This window comes from Natrix helvetica (genome assembly GCF_964273705.1).
Source record: "Natrix helvetica genome assembly, chromosome: 2".
In the NCBI taxonomy this organism is placed as follows: domain Eukaryota; kingdom Metazoa; phylum Chordata; class Lepidosauria; order Squamata; family Natricidae; genus Natrix; species Natrix helvetica.
The window spans coordinates 34,953,942-34,978,335 of record NC_138552.1 but is presented as its reverse complement, the minus strand read 5'-3'; the positions used below and the strand labels follow the sequence as shown (position 1 = coordinate 34,978,335).

Sequence of the window (24,394 nt, the reverse complement as noted above, 5' to 3'; positions counted from 1 at the left end):
CCCTTAGACTCTCATCTCTTGTAGTCTTTCTAAAAAATTTAACATGAACTTCCCTTGGAACATTGTGTGTTCTAGCATATGCTGAATTAATTCTATATATCAGGTCAATATCCCACCGGGTATATAAGCTTTATGATCCCCAATGTGCATTTTCTCTATTCAGGTTATCTTAAGTTACCGACTAATATAAACTTATGTTCTGTTCAGAGTTTATAGTTTTTGCATTTTCCATCTGCCTATGTTGTTCACACCTTTCTATTTTTATCTTTCCCAACCCTTAAAGCTTTGCAATTTTTTTCTTTTCCTTTTTTTAAAAAAAGCTCTGTACATTGTAACTAAAGTAGCATATGCTGAATTAATTCTATATATCAGGTCAATATCCCACCGGGTATATAAGCTTTATGATCCCCAATGTGCATTTTCTCTATTCAGGTTATCTTAAGTTACCGACTAATATAAACTTATGTTCTGTTCAGAGTTTATAGTTTTTGCATTTTCCATCTGCCTATGTTGTTCACACCTTTCTATTTTTATCTTTCCCAACCCTTAAAGCTTTGCAATTTTTTTCTTTTCCTTTTTTTAAAGAAAAATGTTTAATTTTGTTTATACCGTATGAGATGATCTACTTTCCTAGACATGCTTCAACAGCATCAGAAAGTCATGCTATAAAATGTATTTCATTTTTATCATTTTTCTTATATAGGCAGAGGTTTCCCTATTTGTCTCACATAGTTCTATTAGGAAAACAGATACCAGGTAAAGGTATCCATGTGAAAGATGGATAATGGCAAGATTAATTATCAAAGTATCACACCAAATAAATTCACTGTAATTAGAGAAAACAAAACAAACAAAGAGGGTAGTTGCTAGGTAACAATAAATATATCTTCTATATGCTTAAAAATAAGTGGTTCCTTTCATTCTGGGGTTCTCCCATGAATATCTACTGAAGACTGAAAATCAAAATATATTCCTTGAATTTGTGTGTTATATTGTGCAGAGTCAATTAACTAAATCTTATAGGATTACATGGTTCTTGTTCTGGTGGGAGAGTGAGAAAAAATTATGTCTTTGGAGAAATAGAGTGATTATTTCTAAGGAAAAAGATGAGAATAAGTGAATTGTAGTATTTTGTTTTGGAAAACTCTAGGTTGTCTATCTTAGACATTTGAAATGTGAACGAGGAAGATAAATGTGATGAATAAAATCAGGAAAAATATTCAAATTGTTATTGAAAATATATTCCCTATCTGTTAAAAGTCAGATTTAATTTATCATTTAACCAAAACAATGTAATAGTAGGCAGTGTTTAAGAAATATGTATAGAAAGGTCCGCTCAAATCCTCCCCCCACCCACCCAGTTAACAGCTATCTCTATTTTGTTCTCCTGATAAACTTGCCCACAGACTCAAGAATTGGTCATGCAGATGAATGGGTGGATCAGTTTGGGAACTTGGTACACATTAAAATAAGCCACTCCCTCCCTCCACATAACACAAGGCAACAGTTGGAGGTACATATAGTAGTTTCGTTAATGGATGTTTTCCTGCCAGCTGGTGATCTTTGGTAAGCTGGACAAAAGAAAACTCAGGAGACTCCACAAATCTCTGTCCTTAATATGCTCTGTACATTGTAACTAAAGTAGCACTTAACCTGTAGTAGGATAGCAATCAGTAGTGAGGACAATATGTTTTATGTTAGTATAGTTTTCTGCTGTTACAAGGAGAGGTGGATAGCGCATTAACTTGACAACAGAGAAGCATTCTTAGTGTTTCTTCTTGGGGGGATAGCAAATTACATTACTTCCAGTAGAAAATATCTGCAGACCCAGTTAGAACTGTGGAATCTTTGGTGTGCTATCTGAGCATGGTTGTTAACATTTCATTACCTGACTAGGTAACATCATCAGTAGAAATCAATATGGGGTTTGTTGCCTGATGGTTTACAGTTGGTTACCTTGCCAGTGTTGATGGGGATATGGTTTTCTCCTTGGTAGTTTCTTGATTACTGCATTGTTTTCTACTTGTTTATCTGGTGCTGATCCCTGCTTATTTGAATGGGGGCTGTTGGAGGAGATGTGATAGTCTTTTTGTTTCCTTCTTAGGCCTTTATAGTCTCTTTTGAATTGTGCATAAACATGGTTTATCTCTATGTGTCTACATTACTTTACTAAGGGCCTTGCATAAACATTGGCAATATTCTGTTTGCCACATCCCCATCACTTTGCTTTAATCTTGAATTTCAGCTGTCCTTAGTGTCTGTGGAGATTCTCAGTCATCCAGACCATGGTTGTCCCAAAGATGCTTTTTCAAGAGGCAACTGGACTTTCTGTTTTTTCTTTAATGACATTTGGCTTCTCATCCAAGAAGCTTCTTCAGCTCTGAAAAAGCTTCTTGGATGAGAAGCGAAATGTCTTCAAAGAAAAACTAGGAAATCCAATTGCCTCTTGAAAAAGCACCTTTGGGACAGTTGGCCTTACCTATACCAGTCTTAAAGTAATGCTTTCCCTCTAATTCCAACATCACACAAGGGCTATAGTTTCAAGATGTGCCAAATCTACTAGGGAATCTCCTCAAGAGAAACCGTTTCCAGCAGTGTCTGGAAACCAAGAGAGGAATGGGATCAGCAATGGGGACAGAAACTTTATACCAGTATTGTTTCTGCTGATTCAAGGATTGGTGGATAGCAATTCAATTCCCCTGTGGGGGGAAAACCCAGTTATCTTGTTTCAGTCCCATCCTGCTTATTCTGTGGAGTGGAGCCTACAGATTCTGGAGAACCGGTAGCGGAAATTTTGAGTAGTTTGGAGAACCGCAAATAGGCTGGCCCCGCCCCTGCAGCCTCCCAGCTGATCTTCTTTTGTTGCCCTGAACAGACGGAGCTGGAAAGCAGGTTAGTGGGGTTGGGAGGGAATGGGGATTTTGCAATAATCTTCCCCCAGGAGTGGGGAGGGAATGGAGATTTTGTAATATCCTTCCGTCACAAAGCCACGCCCACGAAGCCACACCACACCCACAAAGCCACACCCACAGAACCGGTAGTAAAAAAAATTGAATCCCACCACTGTCTATTCTTATATCTATGGTGCCACTGCCTCGATCCAGCCCTTGAGCACCTTATATTCTTTTGCCTCAGATTGCAACTTTCACTCTGGTTCATCAACTCTTGAAGTACATCCTGATGTTGAGATAAACTTCCACAATAAATAAAATTTAAAAGATGGGCTAGGATTAATTCAAATACAAAAAGAGATGCCTCCAAAACCATGCTCCTACTCTGTTAGCCCATAAGATGTTAACAACATCTGATATGCAATAGTTTTACATATCCCCTTGTGGGGAAAAGATCAACTCGAAAACCGCTTTATAAATCTGCCAGTGTTAGAGTTAGGCTACTGTAGCTAAATGCCTTTTAGATATGCTTCTTCTTTTGAGCTCCCATATTTACAAATGAAAGCTTTTTCAAACCACGTCTTCTAATATAATTTGCATATTTAGTAATACATTGATTAACATTAAACACGGATTATTGCAATTTATTTCAGAAACAGATGGGATGCATTAAGTGAAGAAGGGAAAAAAAGCCTGCGTATTTAAATAGAACAGACTCGCTGGCTGACGATTGATGAGTGATGAACAGAAAAAGTTTGTTAATTGACGGGGGGAGGCAGGGAGAGGCATCGGGCGCGCGCCTTTCTTTTGCAAAAGCTTTCACCGCTAATGGTTCGGTGAAGCTGGTAATACAGTTAATTTTAAATGAATAATGTAACTCAGAGGTGTGTTGTACTTTAATAAAAGCTGTAGTATGGATAAGTGATAAAACTCTGAGAGCAGAAGCAGAACGTAGTAGAAGAATCAGGAAAATGGAAGAGAGGGGGGCGGGCGAGAATAGAAGAAAAAAGTCTGACAAACTTTCTGGTCTACAGTTTATTTGTTTTTTTTCTGTAAATTTTCTCCTGTATGGAGATTCGCCACTAGATGGCAGTGTGTTACAAGCTACTTGATTCTCTTCTCTTTCTCCTTTTGTCTCAAATCCATAGAAATCTAGATAAAAAACCTTCCCAAAACGTTATCTATGTGATATCATTTGGGATTACTATAACAGTTGAACAAAGTACCATGAACTGATGTTCCAAATATGCATGAGCACATTTCTTCCTGCTACATATTTATTTTTCAATGATAATCCTGAGGTGCAAAAGATCTGCATAAAGTCTAGATTTATACAGCATGCTGAAACTAATAGAAATGTGCTAATAAATGCACATCTTACTCCATCAATATACACTTCTTTATCCAAAATCGTAAACTGACTGTGTTGTCTGAGCCCAGAAACATCTGCGTTTTGAATTCCTGGAAATCAGATTGATAAATCTAAGATGGTGACTGCCTTTGGGTGAAGTTTGAAATAAGACTGTGGATACTGGAGGTTATTGGAATCTTTTGGCTGAATACGTTGTGTGAACACAGTCCCAACTGCTTGTGAGCATCTGTTCCCTTAGGAGTTTGTTACTAGAACAAGAATCAAGCTCATAAAATTTTCCACAGAAAATTCCACTCTGGTTTTCTCCAAGCTTTCTCCCCCCCCTCCCAACGCAATTTAGGAGGAGAAAAAGCATTGACTGGTGCAATTGGAAGACAGTTTTTAATTAGGAATCCTTTCCATCTTCTACTGCTGTAGGATGTCAAGGAAATATCAAGCAGGATTCGTTGCAAATCTGTAAACAACTTGGGACCAGCTTCACTGAGAGGCCATCCTCTCTGGTGAAGGTTAAAATAGTTGCTAAGCTCTCCAGAAGTTGCCATTCTGCTTGCTCCATAATGCACCTTGCCTTCTTTCAGTAAAATATACCCTTAGATCTTTTAGCCCCATTGAAGACTAAGTTCTCACTTGGTCTATTGAAAACTGAGTCAGGGCACATGATAATCCTGCACCAATTTGAAAGTAGCTCTGGATTTCACACTGCTATGTTTGGGAACTGTTTCTAACTTAGGTGTGGTAAGTTTGAAAAAGAAGTAGCACAAAAAAGCTGGAGCTCTGTTGGACTCAGATGAGGTAAAAATAAAGGTTCCCCTCGAACATATGTGCTAGTTGTTCACAACTCTAGGGGGCAGTGCTCATCTCCATTTCAAAGCCAAAGAGCCAACGCTGTCAAAAGATGTCTCTGTGGTTATGTGGCAATGCCAAAGGCGCACAGAACACTGTTACCTTCCCACCAAATGTGGTTCCTATTTTCTACTTGCATGTTTACGTGTTTTAAAACTGCTAGGTTCGCATAAGCTGGGACAAGTAATGGGAGCTCACTCCATTACACGGTGCTAGGGATTTGAACCGCTGAACTGCCAACCTTTCTGATCAACAAGCTCAGCATCTTAGCCACTGAGCCACTACGTTCCCCCAATCAGGTGAGGTACATTTCCCTATTAGTATAAATGTTTGCATACCCATCCATATGCAATCTGACCCCTGGCTACTAAGTTTCAGCAGCAACCAAGTAGACCTTTCAAGGAGAAAGGTGGAGGAATTTGATGAATCCTTTTGGCACGTAGTTAAGCAAATGTACACCAACTAAAGGATAGAAATAAGGATATACAGGCAGTTTATTTTATTCCACTTTTGTCTGAAGTGAGGTGTTTTTTTTAAATTTCTCCACATCAGGTTCATAGGACAATGAATATTTGCTGTTTGTCAGTATTAGAAGTGAGAGATTGGGAAACGAAAGCTAACTTTTGTTGTTTTAATTTATGATTAGGGACGCGGTGGCTCAGTGGCTAAGATGCTGAGCTTATTGATCAGAAAGGTCAGCAGTTCAGTGGTTCGAATCCTTAGTGCAGCCTAACTGAGTGAGCTCCCATTACTTGTTACAGCTTCTGCCAACTTAGCAGTTCGAAAGCACATAAAAAATGCAAGGATAAAAATAGGGACCACTTTGGGGGAAAGATCACAGTGTTCTATGCGCCCTCGGCATTTAGTCATGCCGGCCACATGACCATGGAGATGTCTTCAGACAGCACTGGCTCTTTAGCTTTGAAACTGAGATGAGTACCACCCCCTAGAGTCAGGAACGACTAGCACGTATGTGCGAGGGGAACCTTTACCTTTTAGCTACCCAAAGATGGGCAGCCATATAAATTTATTCAATAAACATGCTATGGAATGAGAGAACCAATCCCCCACCCTCTATTTTTCTCAGACAGAGCTGGTCTGCTCTCTGAAAGAAAATGGCCTACCATTTGAACTGTGACAATGTGGAATGAATGGTCATAAGTACATCAGAGAATCAAAGCACAGAAATATTGTAGGCATAGGTAGTGGCATTTTAAGCAAACATTTATACTAGGTGCTGTAATGTATATCCTGATCGTATACAGTCTTTTCTATTTATTGGATACCATATCAATCAGCAGTATTTTCAGTTAAAAAATTAAAGTAACATGTCTGAACTTTGACATGAGTTGCTTATATTATATAAGGGGAGCTTAATCTCTCCCCTTAATTAGGATTTTTATCTGAGACCATGAAGGTAGCCCAATTATTTACTTCAGGAGGGGAAATAAAAATGTGAGCTGCACTCACAGAGCAATGTAAACCCCAAGATTTGAGGCCTTCCTTCAACGCCCCCCACAAAACAGATTTTTCCATTGCTGTTTTGCACAACAAACTGAAAGACAAATTAGGTGACCTAGAGTGGCATATTGTAAATAGCGATACTGTATTTGCTATTTAATAGTTTATTTAATAAATAAACTATTTATTAATTTATTTATCACTAAATTTTGTTACTACAGCAAAAATAATTCTATAAGCATTCTCTTATATAATTATTTTTGCTGTGGTAACAAAATTTACTCGTATAAACCCAGAACATTGAGTTAATGAAGTAAACAAGGATAGGCCAACATAGCTGTTGTCTCTTAAGCTATATTGCCTTTGCTTTTTACCACAGACATAAAACATTTCTAGACTATCTATAACAGGGGTGTCCAAACTTGGGAACTTTAAGACTTGTGGACTTCAACTCCCAGAATTCCCCAGCCAGCACTGGCTGGGGAATTCTGGGAGTTGAAGTCCACAAGTCTTAAAGTTCCCAAGTTTGGACACCCCTGATCTATAACTATAAGAAATGTCTACAAATTGCAGTGATTACTGCTTTCCGTGATTTTTCTTCCAAGGAATTAACAACATATCTAAAAACTAGATTGTTGAAAAATGTCTTATTTTCTTGTGTTAAAGCTCAGATTCTGAACTTTTTAGATAACAGATACACTGTTGGTAAACCAAACATGCCAGTTTACAGAGTAGCCCAGTATGTTATATATTTTTTTCTTCACGCCTTTGGGTACATTCATACAACATGCTGTAACTGTAATTGTAAATCCAAGTAAGTGGCATCCACACCTATTTGCATGTCTCCTTTCATCATAATGGAGCTGCTGAATGTGATTATGTAAATACACACATGTATTTATGGCATATGTATTCAGCTTGAGTGGTTGGACAAATGTGCCCATTTCAGCTCTGCATCCTCCAAGGGAGTTGCCATTAAGATCCTCTACACGGGTTCTACAACCTGCTTGGCCAGTCAAGGAGAAGGACTATACCATATTTTAAATTCAGTAGAAGGATGCCTGATGCATATCAGCAATTAGACCTCAGAGCTGAATCCTCTTGAGATGCACACTGATAGGTATTTCTTCTTAAAACCTGTAGTTCAATGTTACAAGACAAGGTTTTGCCCCTTATAATATGAGCATCTAAGATTATAATGTGTAGGAAAATAAGAGGCAAAACTGAGCCAAGAAATTAAATAATAAAATAAAATAAAAACTACAAAACATAGTCAATTACATTTAATCTTTTAAGGAAATTAGATAAAGGGAGTGTTTGCAGAACACATTATAATGCATTGCAGTTGGCGTTCTTATGACATCCTGACATATATGTGGGCTCTTCAGAATTGACAGAAAGGCAGTTAACCTCAATTATTCCTATTTCACTGTATATTTTCATTGTATATATCTTGCCTTTCTGCCTAGAGGACACTTGAGGCCTCTAACCACAGAAAGTAAAAGACAGATACTTAACGTCTTACAAGCATATTTACAAGATCAAACTGAAAAGAAAGAAAGAAAGTTTCGACTAATCTTCCCGAAGTGGAAGGAGTGGGAGCTGAACAGGAAGCTCATTCCATTCTCGAGTGAGCAGCTCCATTTTTCATTTTGTTTTATTCATTCATTCATTCATTCATTCATTTAATCAAGCATGTACTAGATAACATATATAAGTATAAACATGATTTTGAATACATGAAATGGATACAAATCAAAGGGAACATTAGGACAGGAATGGTAGGCACGTTGGAGCACTTATGCATGCTCATTACAGACCTCTTAGGAATGGGGTGAGGTTGACAGTAGGCATCAAAGGTTAAAATTGTGGGGGTTTGGGGAAGAAACCACAAAATCAGGTAGTGCATTCCAGGCATTGACCACTCTGTTGCTGAAGTCATATTTTCTGCAATCGAGTTTGGAGCAGTTTACCTTAGGTTTGTATCTATAGTGTGCTTGTGTATTGTTGTGGTTGAAGCTGAAGTAGTCATTGGCAAGTAGGACATTGTAGCAGATACTTTTATGTACTACGCTTCGACCGAAGGCAGCATAGTTCTAAGTTGTCTAAGCCCAAAATTTCAAGCCTGGTTGTATAAGGTATTCTGTTGTGAGCAGAGGAGTGGAGGACTCTTCTCGTGAAATATCTCTGGACTCTCTCAATTGTATTAATGTCCGATATGCAGTGCGGGTTCCAGACAGATGAGCTGTATTCAAGAATTGGTCTAGCAAATGTTTTGTCCCATATAATATGTGAATGGATGTAAACTCATGGAGTCATTGGGAAGAATGAAGCTCTCAGTCCCAATAAATACTTAGGGGGCAATATGCCAGTTGCTATGAGTTTGCCTTTAGAATGACTATTTCTTCATTTGGACTAAACTTAATCAGCTTAAATTTAGCCACTAAGAGCTGGCTGTCATCAGTCCAATGGCATGGTGGCTTAAAAGTGTTATTCCCTTATTTTTGAGCTGCACTACAAAGTCAACACTGATTATGTGTTGTGCCCTTCGCACAGTCACTCATGCACTGGTGACGTCCCGTCTGGACTACTGTAATGCTCTCTACATGGGGCTCCCCTTGAGATGCACCCGGAGACTGCAGTTGGTCCAGAACGCGGCCGTGCGGCCAGTTATGGGGAGTACGAGGTACTCCCATGTAACACCTCTCCTGCGCGAGCTGCACTGGCTCCCTGTAGTCTTCCAGGTGCGTTTCAAGGTGTTGATCACCATCTTCAAAGCGCTCCATGGCACAGGACCCAGTTATTTGCGGGATCGCATCCTGCCCCATACATCCCTACGACCAGTTCGCTCTCACAGAGAGGGACTCCTCCAGGTGCCGTCCACTAAGCTATGCCAGAGGGTGGCGCCGAGGGGTAGGGCCTTCTCTGTGATGGGCCCAGCCCTCTGGAATGACCTCCCCCCCCGACATTAGGACAACTACCGACCTCCGCTCCTTCCGCAAGAAACTCAAGACCCACCTGTTCCAACTAGCCGGCCTGGCTTGAATTATAACTACATTCTCCAATCCCCCTGGACAATTTTAAATTAATTCTGATTTTTTGGGTATTTTAATTGTTTTAATCTTACTGTGTTGTTTTAACTTATGATTATTTATTTACGTATTGTAAAATGTTTGTGTATATAACCCTCCTTGTTATTTGTTTGTATATTTGATTGTACGCCGCCCCGAGTCCCTTTGTGGAGAGGGAGCGGCCTATAAATTGAATAAATAAATAAATAAATAAATAAAATAATGTTTCCTAGTTAGGGTAATGAAACATCTGCAAGAAAACAAGTAAGCTCAGAGAGCACCAAGGGCCCCTCATTTTAACCCTGAGCTACAAATATTCTCCTTTAAAGTCAACACAGTCTAAATCAGAATTACTGGGTGCTGAACAATTTAAGCTGGGTCACTTTTGGTTTTTAAGGCAGCTCCAATGTCTTCTTGCTTCTTTGACTACATTCCTCATAGCATTAAATTGTGGAAAATTGCTTTAATTCTCTTGATGTTTCTGAAAGACAAAGTACTGGCATACAGGATTTTTCTTCTTTTCATGTGATATCCTGCTTATTCTGCTTTGCTCCTTGGAATGTTTTACAAAACAATGGATTGTTCACAGGCATGTGAAGATTGTAACCTCTATAAATAAATACGTACACATATAAGTACGTATTTTCTTACAATACATGACTGAACGTATTTTATTCCAATGCAGTGAAATCTCAATTTAGCAGATCTTAAGGCAATGAATTTTGGATGCAACAGATGAATTCTTGTGGTATTTACATCATTTAGGTCATTTGCATAATTACATCATTTGCATCAATTTGTGTCATTATGCAATTGACATGAAATGACACAAATATAATTTGCATAATAACATTGCTGTTGATGACATACTTTCCGATTTAATGGACAATCAGGAATAATGGACACCCCCCTCCCTCTAGCTGTTCCATTAAAATACAGATTTTGCTTTATATTTTTCCCTAAAAGTTAGATTTTAAATGCTTTTTAATACATGTTTTAGAGTTGAAAACTGCAATGCAAAATTTACAGACGTGCAAAATCCACTAAGTACTATACAGTCTTGTTTAATCTATATATATGACCAGAGCATGCAGAGCATTGTCCTCATTTAATGACCAACATTGGTCGTTAGGTGAAGCAATTGCAAAATGAAACTGCAACCCTGCCTATAACCTCAATTTTTCTTTGTTTTACAGACCTGCAAAGGTCACAAATGCGAGGAGATGTCACAAAGTTACTTTTTCACCTTCACTGTAACTGCAAACAATTGCTAAATGAGGCAGTTGCTTAACAAGGATTACCTACATAGCTCAAACATGCAATGAAATTCACAGAGGATGAAATATTCCAGCTTCCTTCACTATGCAAGTGAATCTATCCAATTCAATGCTTTGCTATGAAAGTTATGAATGATGTAGGATTCTGAGCTGTGGAGCATCAGCATGAGGAAAGCATCAGAACAATCAAGGTGGGATCTGCAATCACATAATTGAAAGCCTCTTCTTTATTTATGAGCATTATGAAGATACTGCATTCAGTTTCGGTCGCCAAACTGGTCGCCACGGTGTAGAAAAGATGTGGAGACTCTTGAAAGAGTGCAGAGAAGAGCAACAAAGATGATTAGGGGACTGGAGGCTAAAACATATGAAGAACAGTTGCAGGAACTGGGTATGTCTAGTTTAATGAAAAGAAGGACTAGGGGAGACATGATAGCAGTGTTCTGATATCTCAGGGGTTGCCACAAAGAAGAGGGAGTCAAACTATTCTCCAAGGCACCTGAGGGTAGAACAAGAAGCAATGGGTGGAAACTAATCAAGGAGAGAAGCAACTTAGAACTGAGGAGAAACTTCCTGACAGTTAGAACAATTAGTGGAACAAGTTGCCTCCAGAAGTTGTGAATGTCCCAACACTGGAAGTCTTTAAGAAGACGTTGGATAGCCGTTTGTCTGAAATGGTATAGGGTTTCCTGCCTAGGCAGGGGGTTGGACTAGAAGACCTCCAAGGTCCCTTCCAACTCTGCTATTGTATTGTAAATAAAAAAGAAAGAAGACACTTATCATGCTTTTATACCAGGGGTCCCCAATCTCTGGAACCAGGAACCAATTAGGAACTAGGCCGCACAGCTGGAGATGAGCAGGTGAGTGAGGAAAAATAAAACCAATCCCCTCTCCCCGCCTCCCTGGTTCATGGGAAAATTAATCTCCAATGAAACCTATTCCTTGTCCAAATAGGTTGGGAAACCGCTGCTTTATGCTATTTATTCTGGTTCCACTCCTTCCAGGGCGTGGCCCAATCCAAATGTAAAAGCAATAGTCAGAACCACCAAAAGACAAATTCTATGTTGAGCCTGCGTCAGGGATGGGCTGCCACAGGTTTGCCTGGGTTCGGGAGAACCCATAGCTAACGTTATGGCCAGTTCAGGGAACCTCCAAATCCCACCCCTCTCTTGCTCCACCCACCCCGCCCCTCCCAGGAGTCTCCACGTGGTCCATTTTGGATGCGAGGTAAGTGTAGGGCTCGAGGAGGGCGAGAGATGGGCCTTCCAGAAGGCTGAAAACAAGCCTGTTTTCAGCCTCTAGTGGGCCTCCAGAGCTACGGGGAAGCAGTTTTTGCCCTCCCAGAGGCTCGAGGAAAGCCAAAGTCCGGGGAAGGTGAAAATGTCATTGTCCCCCCGCCATGGAGCAGGAGCAGGGCCGGATTTTCCTATAGGCTAACTAGGCTTCAGCCTAGGGCAGGGGTGTCCAAACTTGGCAACTTTAAGACTTGTGGACTTCAACTCCCAGAATTCCCCAGCCAGCTCTGCTGGCTGGGGAATTCTGGGAGTTGAAGTCCACAAGTCTTAAAGTTGCCAAGTTTGGACACCCCTGGCCTAGGGCCTCAAGATCAAGAGGGGCCTTTTATTTTTATTTATTATCCGTGCCACATTTTTTATAAAGGTTAGTACCAATTACAACATGTTTCATTTAATATATTGATATATATCGCAGTAATGATGTATTTTATTATCTCTCATGTAATTTACAAACTTAAAAATGGGAGGTGAAAGGGCCCCATAAGTGGAATAGCCTAGGGCCTCTTTTCATCTAAATCCGGCCCTGAGCAGGAGGCTCACTAGACCGCACCCACCATGGCCACGCCCACCCAACAACTGGGTAGAGAACCCATTGCTGAAATTTTTGAAGCCCACCCCTGGCCCTGCCTGTGTCATGGTGGCTTGGAATTCTGTTTCAGTAGCAGCTCATCAGAGGAGAGTCATGTTTAGGGAGGCTGCTTTGAATTCTAGGCACAATTTCGAAACAGATCCCTTGTCCAATAATAAACTGGCTGTTAAAAACAGCATGCAATTTCAAAAGAAGCGGAGGATCCTAGAAGTCTCTGCAAGAGGTGGATATATTCCCAGGAGAAATGCTCACCTCCCCAAGAGCAATCCAAAGAAAAAGCAAGTATATTAAGCTGCTTTTTTGCTCTAGAAACATTTCTGAGCAGAGGTAAAATGCAGCTTATAGGCGGGAGAAGTTTATTTGGTTACCTGTTTATAATCTACTCAATGAGAAGAGCAATTTTCTATCTCTGCATTGTCTGCAATCTTGCAACTCTCTGCTAGCCTTTATTCTTTTGCTTCTGGTATGAAGACCAGATTAATGCTTCCATCTCCGGAGCTAACAGTTCAAAATTAAAAATAGCCCTTAGTGCACTAAGCAAACAGGTTCCCCGATTCTGCCCCATACACCCTCGGCTCTCTGAAGCTGATTGCTTCCCTCTGTTACATGGAAGGAGCTTCTGCTGTTGGATTCATTGCGAAAGAAAGAAGCACATACCTTTTCAAAAGAGCCCGCAAAGAAGACATTCCTATGGGCTCTGTAGGTTTTGGCAAGGTGCGTGCATGGAATCATGCAAAGGTAAGAAAACCAGGAAGTCCTGCTGTTCAGTCTCCTGCATTCCAGCAAAACATCCTGAGCTGACAAAATGCACACCTTCTTCCCTTCTTTATGGGCCCAGAGACAGGATAATTTTCATCCACATTTCTTGAGCGGCCTATGCATTAGCTTACCTCTCTCACACATCACCATTATCGTTTTCTATAACCGCCCAAAACATTAGCAATTAAATGTTGTAAACTGACAGGATGATTAGCAACGTTAGTCAATGAGCATCCCCTATGAGTACCACTTTTTATATTGGGCCTTTTTTCTTTTTAAAGATTAAATAATAATATTAGATCCCCCATTTTATAAAAAAGATAACTTCTTCATCCTAAAGTCAGCTCAGTAGCCAGAAGTTCAATTGCAGCATTAAAAAAAAAATTACCCCCAAATTACTACCCTTCTCTTTCAAAGTTTGATTAAAGATGCCAAAGTGCTTATATAAAAAAGGTCAGTTTACCCTTTTCGCTACTAGCGGGGATTATTCTAACATGACATGTTTGCCTCCTATTGTGAGTTGCGAAAATCCCTCTGTATCCAGTGTGTTTTGTTTGGATTGAGATGGCATGCGGCTGATGTCTGTGACCTTCATGGTGGCTTAGATCCCTGGCTGGCACTGATTTTTGATTTAGTGCCGATCTGCTGCGCTTGTCACAGACTGCAAGGTGCTTTCCATGCACTAATGGAACAGCTCAAGGGCAGAGGGCCCCTGTAAATGTCTATCTCACACCAGCAATGTGTTAAATAGAGAGCTGAGTTTTCTACATGTGAATGACAGACACTGAAATTGCAAAGGAGAAGGAAACATGGAGCTCCAGTATCTAGGCCAGCCCTGGGAAATAAGGAAAAGCAGCAATTGTAAAAGTGCAAACCTACTCTTATTCCAGGTGCTAATGAATATATATGCAGAGTGTTAAAACAGAATGCTTAAGACAAATACGGATAATATATCTTCATTTAATAGGAGGGGGATAACAGTTGTGCATTCAAGATGCCATATTAAACCCCATTCAAGTGAAGGGAATCTCAAAGGGATAGGTTTTGTGCTTATGTGTCCAGCCATGCATCTAAAGTTGCTAATAAATTTTATTCCGTAATGATACATTGGGGGGGGGGGGCAAAGAGAGGAGGAGGAATCGAACCAGAAATTTTGCTTGGTAAGAAATCGTCAAATTATTTTTCATACTGCCCCAAGCCAAAATTAGGAAGGCTAATATATTTATTATCCTACTTTCGTTGTGACATTTCTATATAAAATGCAGCCAACTCTCTGATATTTAATAGGATTAAATTGCCGTAATAGCTAGTTGGAGATATCTTTGAAGTAAATATAGTATATAAATGGAGACAGTGACAATAATACACACAAACAACGGCAAAATTGTTTTTTTTAAAGATACGATTTGTTTAAGCAAATCGTCAGTATCATTTCAAATATCTGAACATGATCTATGTGTATTTTAGAATGCAATTCAAATGATTGATGCCGGCTGGGAAGAAAATTATTAAGTAGGCCTTAATGATAATTTGAAAGGCATGAATCATATTTTTCCTAAGTTGAACTCTACAGAGAACTAAACAGGCTTTTGAGAGATCAACTAAGACAGAAGTCTATTTCAAACCCTTAGCCTTGAGCTCAGAAAAGTTTGCTCTGATCTTGGCTCCAGAATTAGCAGATGATGTGCTGTGGGGTTGATTTTTTTAGTGTAGGGTGAAGCAAGAAATTCCACCATCAACAAACTGGTGCTAATACTTTATTTTCTGCTAAATGCCAAAATGTCAAGTCTCTTTAATCAATGGGAGGCAGATGATATTTGGATAATGTTGCTGGACGTGATTTTTAAAAAAAAAATTTCCTGGGATGAGGTGGATGGATTTGAACCATATCTGGTCAGGTCTAGATCAAGTTGATAGCATGAGAATTAGCCATTTTCCTACACAGCTGCTGTATCTATCTTGCCACTGAAGCAGGTGTTACTATAAGTAGCTACTGCTAGAAGATGTCAGGTAAAAAACCTGTCCATTTCCTCTCAAAGCATTTTAGTTATATAGGCCATATCAGGCCACTGTGGTTGTTCCTGGAAAAAGAGAAAACAAAAAAAGCAACACATAACTATTACCATAACAGGTAATAGTGTAACAGCTAATTGGGCTCTTCAATTCTGACAATCCTGCACTTTTTCCACACAGAACGCTCACACTGTTCCAAATTAAGAAGCAAAGCCTCTTTGGAGGCTTGCTTCAAGCCAAGGAGGCTAGTCTTTAAAATTTGCAATGGGATGCCTACTTTCTCTTGAAATAGGAAAGGCACATAATATCCATTCACTCAATCATCACCTGTGTAGTGCCTTTCAAATCTATTCTTTTCTAGTTGTAAGACTGGAGTATGGGCAAATAATAAAGTTTCCCTTAAACCCAAGGTGGTGCAGCGGTTAGAGTGCATTAATGCAGGCTACTTCTGCTGACTGCCAGCTGACTGCAATTTGGCAGATCGAATCTCACCAGGCTCAAGGTTGACTCAGCCTTTCATCCTTCCAAGGTGGGTAAAGTAAAGACCCAGATTGTTGGGGGCAATATGCTGATTCTGTAAACCACTTAGAGAGGGCTGTAAAAGCACTATGAAGTGGTATATAAGCCTAAGTGCTGTTGTTATTAAGTCAGTATTAAGTCTCCCGATGACTTCATGAACTCATCCTTGCTGTTTTCTTGAGTAAGGAAGAGATGTGGCCATTTTCCAGAATATTTTTCAGTCTAACATACAGCTATGGGATTTCCTGTTTGTATGTATGTATGTATCTCATCTAAAAGCTAACTAGGATTTACTCTGACCCACCATGGTTTTCAGGACCCTATATGATGGGCAGATCCAGCCACCAAAAAATGGCCGAGTCGGATGTAATATCTTTTAAAATGTTTAGCAGCTTCTGCCTATATATCATAGGACTCTTCCAGATGTTTCCAAGTCCTGCAAACTTCCTTCTGTTTCTTCTAGAATTCTACACACAGAAATGCAACAGGTAGGTGGTTTAATGAAGAAATGTTTCAAACTTCTTGCAAAATGATATATTGGGAGAGATTCCAACTTGAAAATGTCCCCCTAGTCAGTATTTATCATGAGTCAATTAATCTCTCTGGAAAAGGAACAATGAACAATCCCATCATGGTAGCAATAAACATGATTTTATTGATTTGTCAGATTCCAGTATGTTTTTTGTTATTGATGATGTTCCTTTATCCAAAGTGAAACCACCCATGCATTTGTCTTCTCCTTACTCAAATTAAAATATATCCAAACAAGAAGTCCTACTAAAGAACTATAAGTAGTACCTTACAGATGCTGTCAGAAGATAATGGATCCTTGTTCCAAATTTAGCAGTAGTACTTTAATCTGATGCTTGCTTCTTTGGCTGTAAATGTCTTTCAACTCTGTAATTTCAAGAACACAGACATCAGTTTTGGCTGTTGTTCAGTTTGGAATTGTTGAACAGCCTATATTAAAAGATTAACATTACCATTAAGCAGAAAAAGATAAATTCTGGTAAATGTTGGAAGATAAATAGAAATTTCCTAAACTAGGCTGCCCTATTTCCCAGATGAGATGAAGGAAGCTGCCCAATCATCAACACCATGTATTTAGGTAAGATTGAATGACCTGCCTGGACATCTTTTATATATAGAATGTATATGTGAATCATGTATGTACATTACATTTATATCCTGCCTTTCTTTTGCATTCAAGGCAACCTATATGGCTGAAGATGAGGTCTTCTGTAATTTTTCCTCACAACAATCATATGTGATAAGTTGGGCTGAGAGACCATGCTTTTCCTTCCAACAACTAGTGATTTCCATGGTCTATTTGAAACTCAAATTTCATCTCCCTAATGCAAGTCAACACCATCATATATTGACTGCACTGTTCTTTGACCATGGATACAGAATACGATGGACCCAGTGAAGTAGGTATAGCTCAAGCAGAGAAAATGGAAGCATAAACTGAGCTTGGTTCTATGCATTTTGCATGCGCTTTTTGTGACTTAGCAGGTGGCTCTGTTTGATTAGTTCATGGCTCCATTCTACTGTATTAACTCAACAAATGGGTTATTTAGTATGAATGCAGATTTGTCACAGATAGCAGCAAAAAGTGATAGGTTCTTTGCCTCAATTTGTGCAGACAATTCCCTTAAAATTGCCACTGAGCCAATTCAACCCATCTGAGGGAATAAGTTTGGAGAAAGTATTAAATTTAACAGAAATAATGCACTGTTTTGTTTTTGCCCTTAGAAACACTATAAGTTAATACTGATATTTGCTCTATTTTTAGCTATGGAGCTAATGGTTTCTGTTTGTATTGTAAAGGTAACAGGTTAATTGTGAACTAAATTCTTTGGGACATAAATCTTTAGCTCCTCAAAGCTAACTTTTTAGACCTCAAGTAGACAGATCCTATGCACGTTCCTTAGAGGTTTCCTCTGACTGGATATACATGCATGCATATGTTATTCATTTCAAGGTAAATAACATTATGCAAAGCAATAAGAAGAAATAAAGAAATAAGAAGTAGGAAACAAAAAAAATAAATGCATGAAAAAGAAAAAAGAAAAAATTAACTCTCATGTTTATAATTTATTCTATTCACATTTCAAATGGTGATTTCCTATACAATCTCACTCTACCATGATAACTTTGGTCAAAACTGAGGCTTTTACATATTTTTTTTATAAGTTAGAGAAGGAATAAATCAGAACATCAACCTTAGTGATACCCAGGGACGTGCGGTCAGGGGAGGAAGGGGAGGCAGGGCCTCACCTGTCTTCATGAAATAATAGTATATAATATTATATACTATATATATATATATATATAATATTATAATATTATATACATCCGTCCGGGCGCACCGGGAGCTGCAGAGGCAGAAATGTTGTCGGCGCTTCCGGATGACGAAGGCATGAAAGCGACTGGGTTCCAGTCGCTTTCGTGCCTTCATCATCGGGAGCGCCGACAACATTTCTGCCTCTGCAGCTCCCGGGCGCGCCCAAATGGAGGTAGCCAGAATGGCGCCGAGGCAGTCCGGCGGGCGAACAACCGAGGATCAGGCTGCCTCGCTCACTCTTTTGTGAGTCTGGCCGGCCGGATGTAGCCACAGCGACGCCGAGGCGGTCCGGGCGGACGAAAGAGTGAGCGAGGCAGCCTGATCCTCGGTCGCTCACCCGCCGGACTGCCTCGGCGCCATTCTGGCTACCTCCGTCCGGGCGCGCCCGGGAGCTGCAGAGGGCGGAGGCAGAAATGTCGGCACTGCCGGAGGACAAAGGCACGAAAGCGCAGCCGCCTGAATGGGAAAGCAACGAAAGGGGCAGCGAGGGCGGGCGGGAAAGCAACAAAAGGGGCAGCGAGGGCGGGCGGTGGCTGCAGGCGGCAAGGCTTGAGCGGGGTGAAAGCGCAGCCCCTTTCGTTGCTTTCCCATTCACCCCGCTCAACCTTGCCCGAGGGAGCTGGGGATCGGGCTTTGGGTTGGTGGGAGACCTTGAAGGAGTGGGGGGGAAGGGACTGGCGCCGGTGGAGGAAGCAATGCTACACGGATCAGTGCTCTCCGCAGTCCCCTTAATGTTCACTCAGGAAGGCGGAGAATGGGACCACGTGTGCTGGAGGCTGAGGCTGCCTCAGCCTCCTGCACACGTGGTCCCATTCCCCGCCTTCCTGATGACATCACCAGCCTCCCCAGCCATAACCCTCACCGCACGTCACTGGTGATACCCATCCCACCTACAATATTTCCTGCTAACAATGAAGACAAATCCAATCACCTTCTGATACATTTTGGCCAATGTGCCACAACACAACCAGTGCTCAGATTCACCACAAACTTGCACCACAAACATATTATACTATGAAAGCTATATTATGATCTGTAACCTAGAGACAACTTTGCAATTCAACTTATCGCCCCCCATCCTGCAATTAGGCCTTGGCAATGTCCAAACAGGCAAGCTAATGGTCAAGGCATTGTGATCTAAGCCCAGGTTCTTTGTATGTTGCATGCACATATAAAGGGGTGAAGCTTTGAGGACAATGACACAATAGTGACCTCACCTGCTTTGACTCACACACCCCTCTGCACAGACTGCTTTATTTAAATCATACTGAATTATTCAGCGGCCTTTTTGCAGAGTAAACCTTCTTCAGCCTAGATTCTGTATCTCTGTAGCCTGTTCTTGGGATTAAACATCAGTGAATAATTTAGGAAGCATGAAAATTTAAGGACTGATGTTTTAGCAAATTCTGTTTTCTAATTATATCTGTTCAAAAATCCATTCTTACATACATCTGCATTAACTTGTGGTTTTTCTTTGAAGAAAAAAAGTGTAATTATGTATTTAAGTCAGAATTTTTAAATATGTTTTCGTACAAAATGCATATTTGCAAAAATAGCATCTCGGGGTGGTAAATTGTTTCTGATATTTCGTTGATCTGTGCTTTGTTGCACAGAATTCAGAGAACCATTACAACTTTCACCAAGTTCTGGTCCATTTGCAAAATCCAGAGAAGCAGGAAGTCTCCAGAATAACTCTGTTCTGATGTAGACTGGATTAGTTCCTTTTACCCAAGATGGGCGTTCTCCAAACTCTCTGTCCTAACTGAGAGTGTTTTTCTAGTGTTTTCGGATAACTTGGGAAATCCCATCTGGTAGTCTATGAAGGGCACTGACAGCTTGTGGGTTTCTTAATTCTGCAAGAATGTTCATGTAAACTATTAATGAAATTATATTTAAAAAGAAAAATGTTCCCAGAATCTTGCAACATTTTAATGCCTCATTAAAATCATTAGTAATGCTAATATTAGAAAGAACTCCCTTCATCTTTCAGGGAACCCCAAAATAAATCATAATCAAACATTTGCTAATGCATAGGCAGGGAAATAATTTATATGCTACTGGCATATAGGCATCACGTCCTCCTCAAAAGATGAGCGGGTAAGGTCATACTGTTAGAAAACACTGGCAACCATTTATGCCTCTGGAAATTCACTGTAGACGAAATTCTCTTTTCATTTTAATTAAAAATACTGAATATTGTTTATGATTTTTTTTTAATCTATGAGAAAAATATATAGTGAAGCTGTCATCCAACCGAGGGTTTTGTGGAACACGAGATGCAAACAATGACATGCTTCACTGACCTGAATGACTTACAAAAGCCATTTATATTCAGTACTCTCATTTGGGCTATCTTTAAAAATGAGTAAGAGACATATATTAATAGCAAGAAACTGAGAGGGTGATTGCATCACTGCCCATCTCCCAGACTTATTGCAACACTTCATTCTCCATCAGCTCAACTGACATGGCAGTGTAAATGTCGTATATAGTAGTCCGTTAAAATTTTACTACGAAAAGCTCAGCTTGCAGGCAGTTATCCCTTTGAGATCCAACTTTTTCTCGGCAAAAAGGATTCCTCCCCGCGTTGTATATTCTCCAAGGAGAGAAGCACTTTCGAAATGCTTTCTTGAAAAGAGTTTTGCATAGAATCCCTGGCATGACGTTGTAGTTGGTGGGCATGGGTTTTATTTCTGTGTGCCTGTCTGACTGCAGATCCTCAACACATGTATGAATTGCAGTGTTGCCATTTAGTATGTGGCATAAACATAGAACTAATGGCCAAACTAATGTAGGATTTGATCATGATGTATAAAGATGGGATAGTGTGATACCATTGCATAGAATTGTTCATTGTACGTAAAGATATAGCGTATGCAGGGGTGAAATGCTCTGAAGTCTGCTACCAGTTCGCTTCGCGCTCACATGCGGGCTTTGCACACATGCACCCCAAACGCATACCACAAGCAATACAACGCAGCACTGAAAAAGGAAGATTAAGAAGCCTTTTTTGAGTCTAGAAAGGTAAGTAGAACAGCAAGGGGGGGTAACAGCTGTGCCGTGCGATTTAGATTCCCTAAAAAGCAGGATTTCCAGCTTTCTAACGAATATAAATCTCACGGCACATCTTATTGTCGCACAGCTGATCGTCGGAACTACCGGTTCACCCCAACCAGTAGCATTTTTTACTACTGGTTCAGGCAAACCAGTCCAAACTAGTAGCATTTCACCCCTGAGCATATAGCTTTTTCAGGATATTTTTTTTAATGTCAACGTGCTTTATGCACAAGAATTTTGCATTATGTAAAGTGCTAGGTATCGTGTGATCCTATACATAATTGCTTACAAGAAAACAAGAGTTTCATGGGCCTCACTTCTGAGTAAATAGTCATAGCTTTGCATGCTGCCTCTCTCTTCTAGAATAGAGTTGGGGCGGTAAATATGAGATAGGAGAATGTGTGCCCAAGTAGCAATTGTTTTCAATACATTTAGAAGACTGCCTTATTTTTTACTGTGAAAATATAAATGAATTACAGCAAGAAATTAAGCCTTAGAAAGGATTCACCAGAATCATGCAACATTCAATAGAAACCACTCCCATCAAAAGTGCATGGGTTAAAGCCTTATGTATCCTGCAACATGATACATGATGGACACGGCAGTTGTTGTAGAAGCAAAATTTATGGAATTAAAAAAATTATTTCAATCCTTTACAATCTGGATTTAGCCTTGAACTTCAGATGGAGACAGCTTGATAGATACACTATGTGGGAGACTGGATAAATGCATAGATACACTATATGGGAGACTGGATAAATGCATAGATACACTATATGGGAGACTGGATAGATACACTATATGGGAGACTGGATAAATGCATAGACACACTATATGGGAGACTGGATAGATGCACTATATGGGAGACTGGATAAATGCATAGACACACTATATGGGAGACTGGATAGGTACACTATATGGGAGACTGGATAAATGCAATGCACAAAAATGAATGCAAATTCCAAAGAGTGGAAACACTGTACTCAGAATCTTCCTCTTGGAGCAAGGGGCCATTGAAAAAGAATGAATCTAAATGCCTCCCAAAACATCAGAAAAGTAGGAACCATGCAAGTTACTAGTCCTAATATATTCCAATCTCCAATCTCCACTTTGGGAATGGCCTAAATTCTCTTTCTTTTTGTCTTTTTTGATATACCCAACTTTGGTATTTGGCTAGTTTGGTCTTTTCGGTATCTCTCATCAGCCTCAACTCATTCTGAACTTATTCTTTCTGACATAGTTACTACAATTTATGGAAGCTATTTTGTATTTTTCTTTGGTAAGTCTCCTTTCCATTTCCCATATGTATGTCCAGCTTTACTCTGAAACATTTTAGAGCCCCGCATCATGTATTCTACATTTCTTCCATTTGTCCACCTTATGAGAATTGTTTGCAGTTATATCTTCAGTATCTCATTTCATAGAATTTCCCAACCTGACTGGACATTCTTCTCCTTTAGGATTTCAATCATTGGATGTTACCTTAATGTCACCAGAGTTCATCAAAACCTGAGCTTCTGAAGCTGCATGGTGGACTCTTAGTTCTTCCTCCTTTCATATCACCAATTCAATGCTAACATGGTCAGTTTCCACCAAGCTGCCAGTCACTTTCAGTTTTTCAATCTTGGTAAAGATTAGGTCCAAGATAAGAGACCCTGGCGTCCTTTCTTCCACTTCTGACGAATGAAATTGTCAACAAGAGAGGTCAAGAATGTGTTGGACCTCTGACTCTTAGCAGACTTAGATTCTGAGAAGTTTGAAAAATGTTTTATCATTCTGAATGACAGATAATGGGTGGGTGAATGGGTGGGCGTCACTGGCTGCATGGCTGGATAAAAGAAAGGCAGTAGTGAAATTGAGACAGAACTGCTAGGGAACTGGACCTTGGACAGCTCTATGGTTCAAATTAAAACAAAAGGTGGATTTGATTGTATAGGTTTGTAAGGGCCCTCAAATGCTCTTATCATGCTATATCATAAGAGTTTACAACTGACAATTTTATCATCAATTAGTATGAAATACTTCTTTGTGTTCCATTTGAACCCTCTTGTTCGGGAGTATGCCTAATTATTATGCCTGAATAATTTTCTTATTTTGTTCTGTGTTAATTTCCATCATTAAAAAAAAAAAAGGCTCAGTTACAATTATTTTACAAAAAGTGGCCCATGTTTAACATGCATAGGAACATCCAGTATTCACTAAAATTCCAGTTAGTATGGTAGTACTCAACTGGTATCAGGTTAAATTATACATCAGGGTTCCAAGTAACACCCCCAATGAAAGAAGACTCCAAGGCTTGAAGTTTCTCGAAGTTCCATTTTATTAGAGATGTCATATTGGCACATCTGGGAAAACCCGAATCTGAAAGTTTCCAGGTTTTTCCCACCCAAAAGAAAGTCAAAGATCCATTCCCTGCATCCACAAATCTATCACATGGTCCAATCAATTCATCCTCCCAACTGGGGACAACCCCCAGTCACTCCCATGCAGGTGCAGGCCGAATGCCCTCGACTCCCATAGAAAGGAATGTTGTTATGGCTAATCCTTCACCACTCCTTGCAATCCCCCCTTCCATTTTCCCAAGCACTAAATGTGGCAGCCCTGAAGCTCCAATGAAAAAGATGGCTTCCAGGGCTGACATTAAAGTCCTGGTAATGTATTTGAATATTTGGCCGATTGCCTGGGTAAATATCTTGCTGAACTAGTACTCTTCATTGATGTCCAGTAGTCTCTGTTTCAGTGAACAATATTATACAGTCTTTGAAAATTGTATTTTCATACTTCTATGCACCCAAGTATCCCTGGTCTTTGCAGGAGGTTGACAATACCTTGTGCTTCCTGCTTAAGTCAGCCATAGTGTAACTTGCCATTTAGTTTACTCCCATGTAAAAAGCGAGGGA

At 39.9% G+C, this 24,394-nt stretch overlaps 1 long non-coding RNA gene across 1 annotated transcript; it reads left to right on the top strand.

Moving 5' to 3' along the window:
* The first annotated feature begins 15,980 nt into the window (after positions 1–15,980).
* On the top strand, positions 15,981–18,127 carry LOC309387963. Its single transcript, XR_014174699.1, has 3 exons — positions 15,981–16,100; positions 16,407–16,578; positions 17,301–18,127. It is a non-coding gene; the product is annotated as an uncharacterized lncRNA (long non-coding RNA).
* Positions 18,128–24,394: the final 6,267 nt, after the last annotated feature.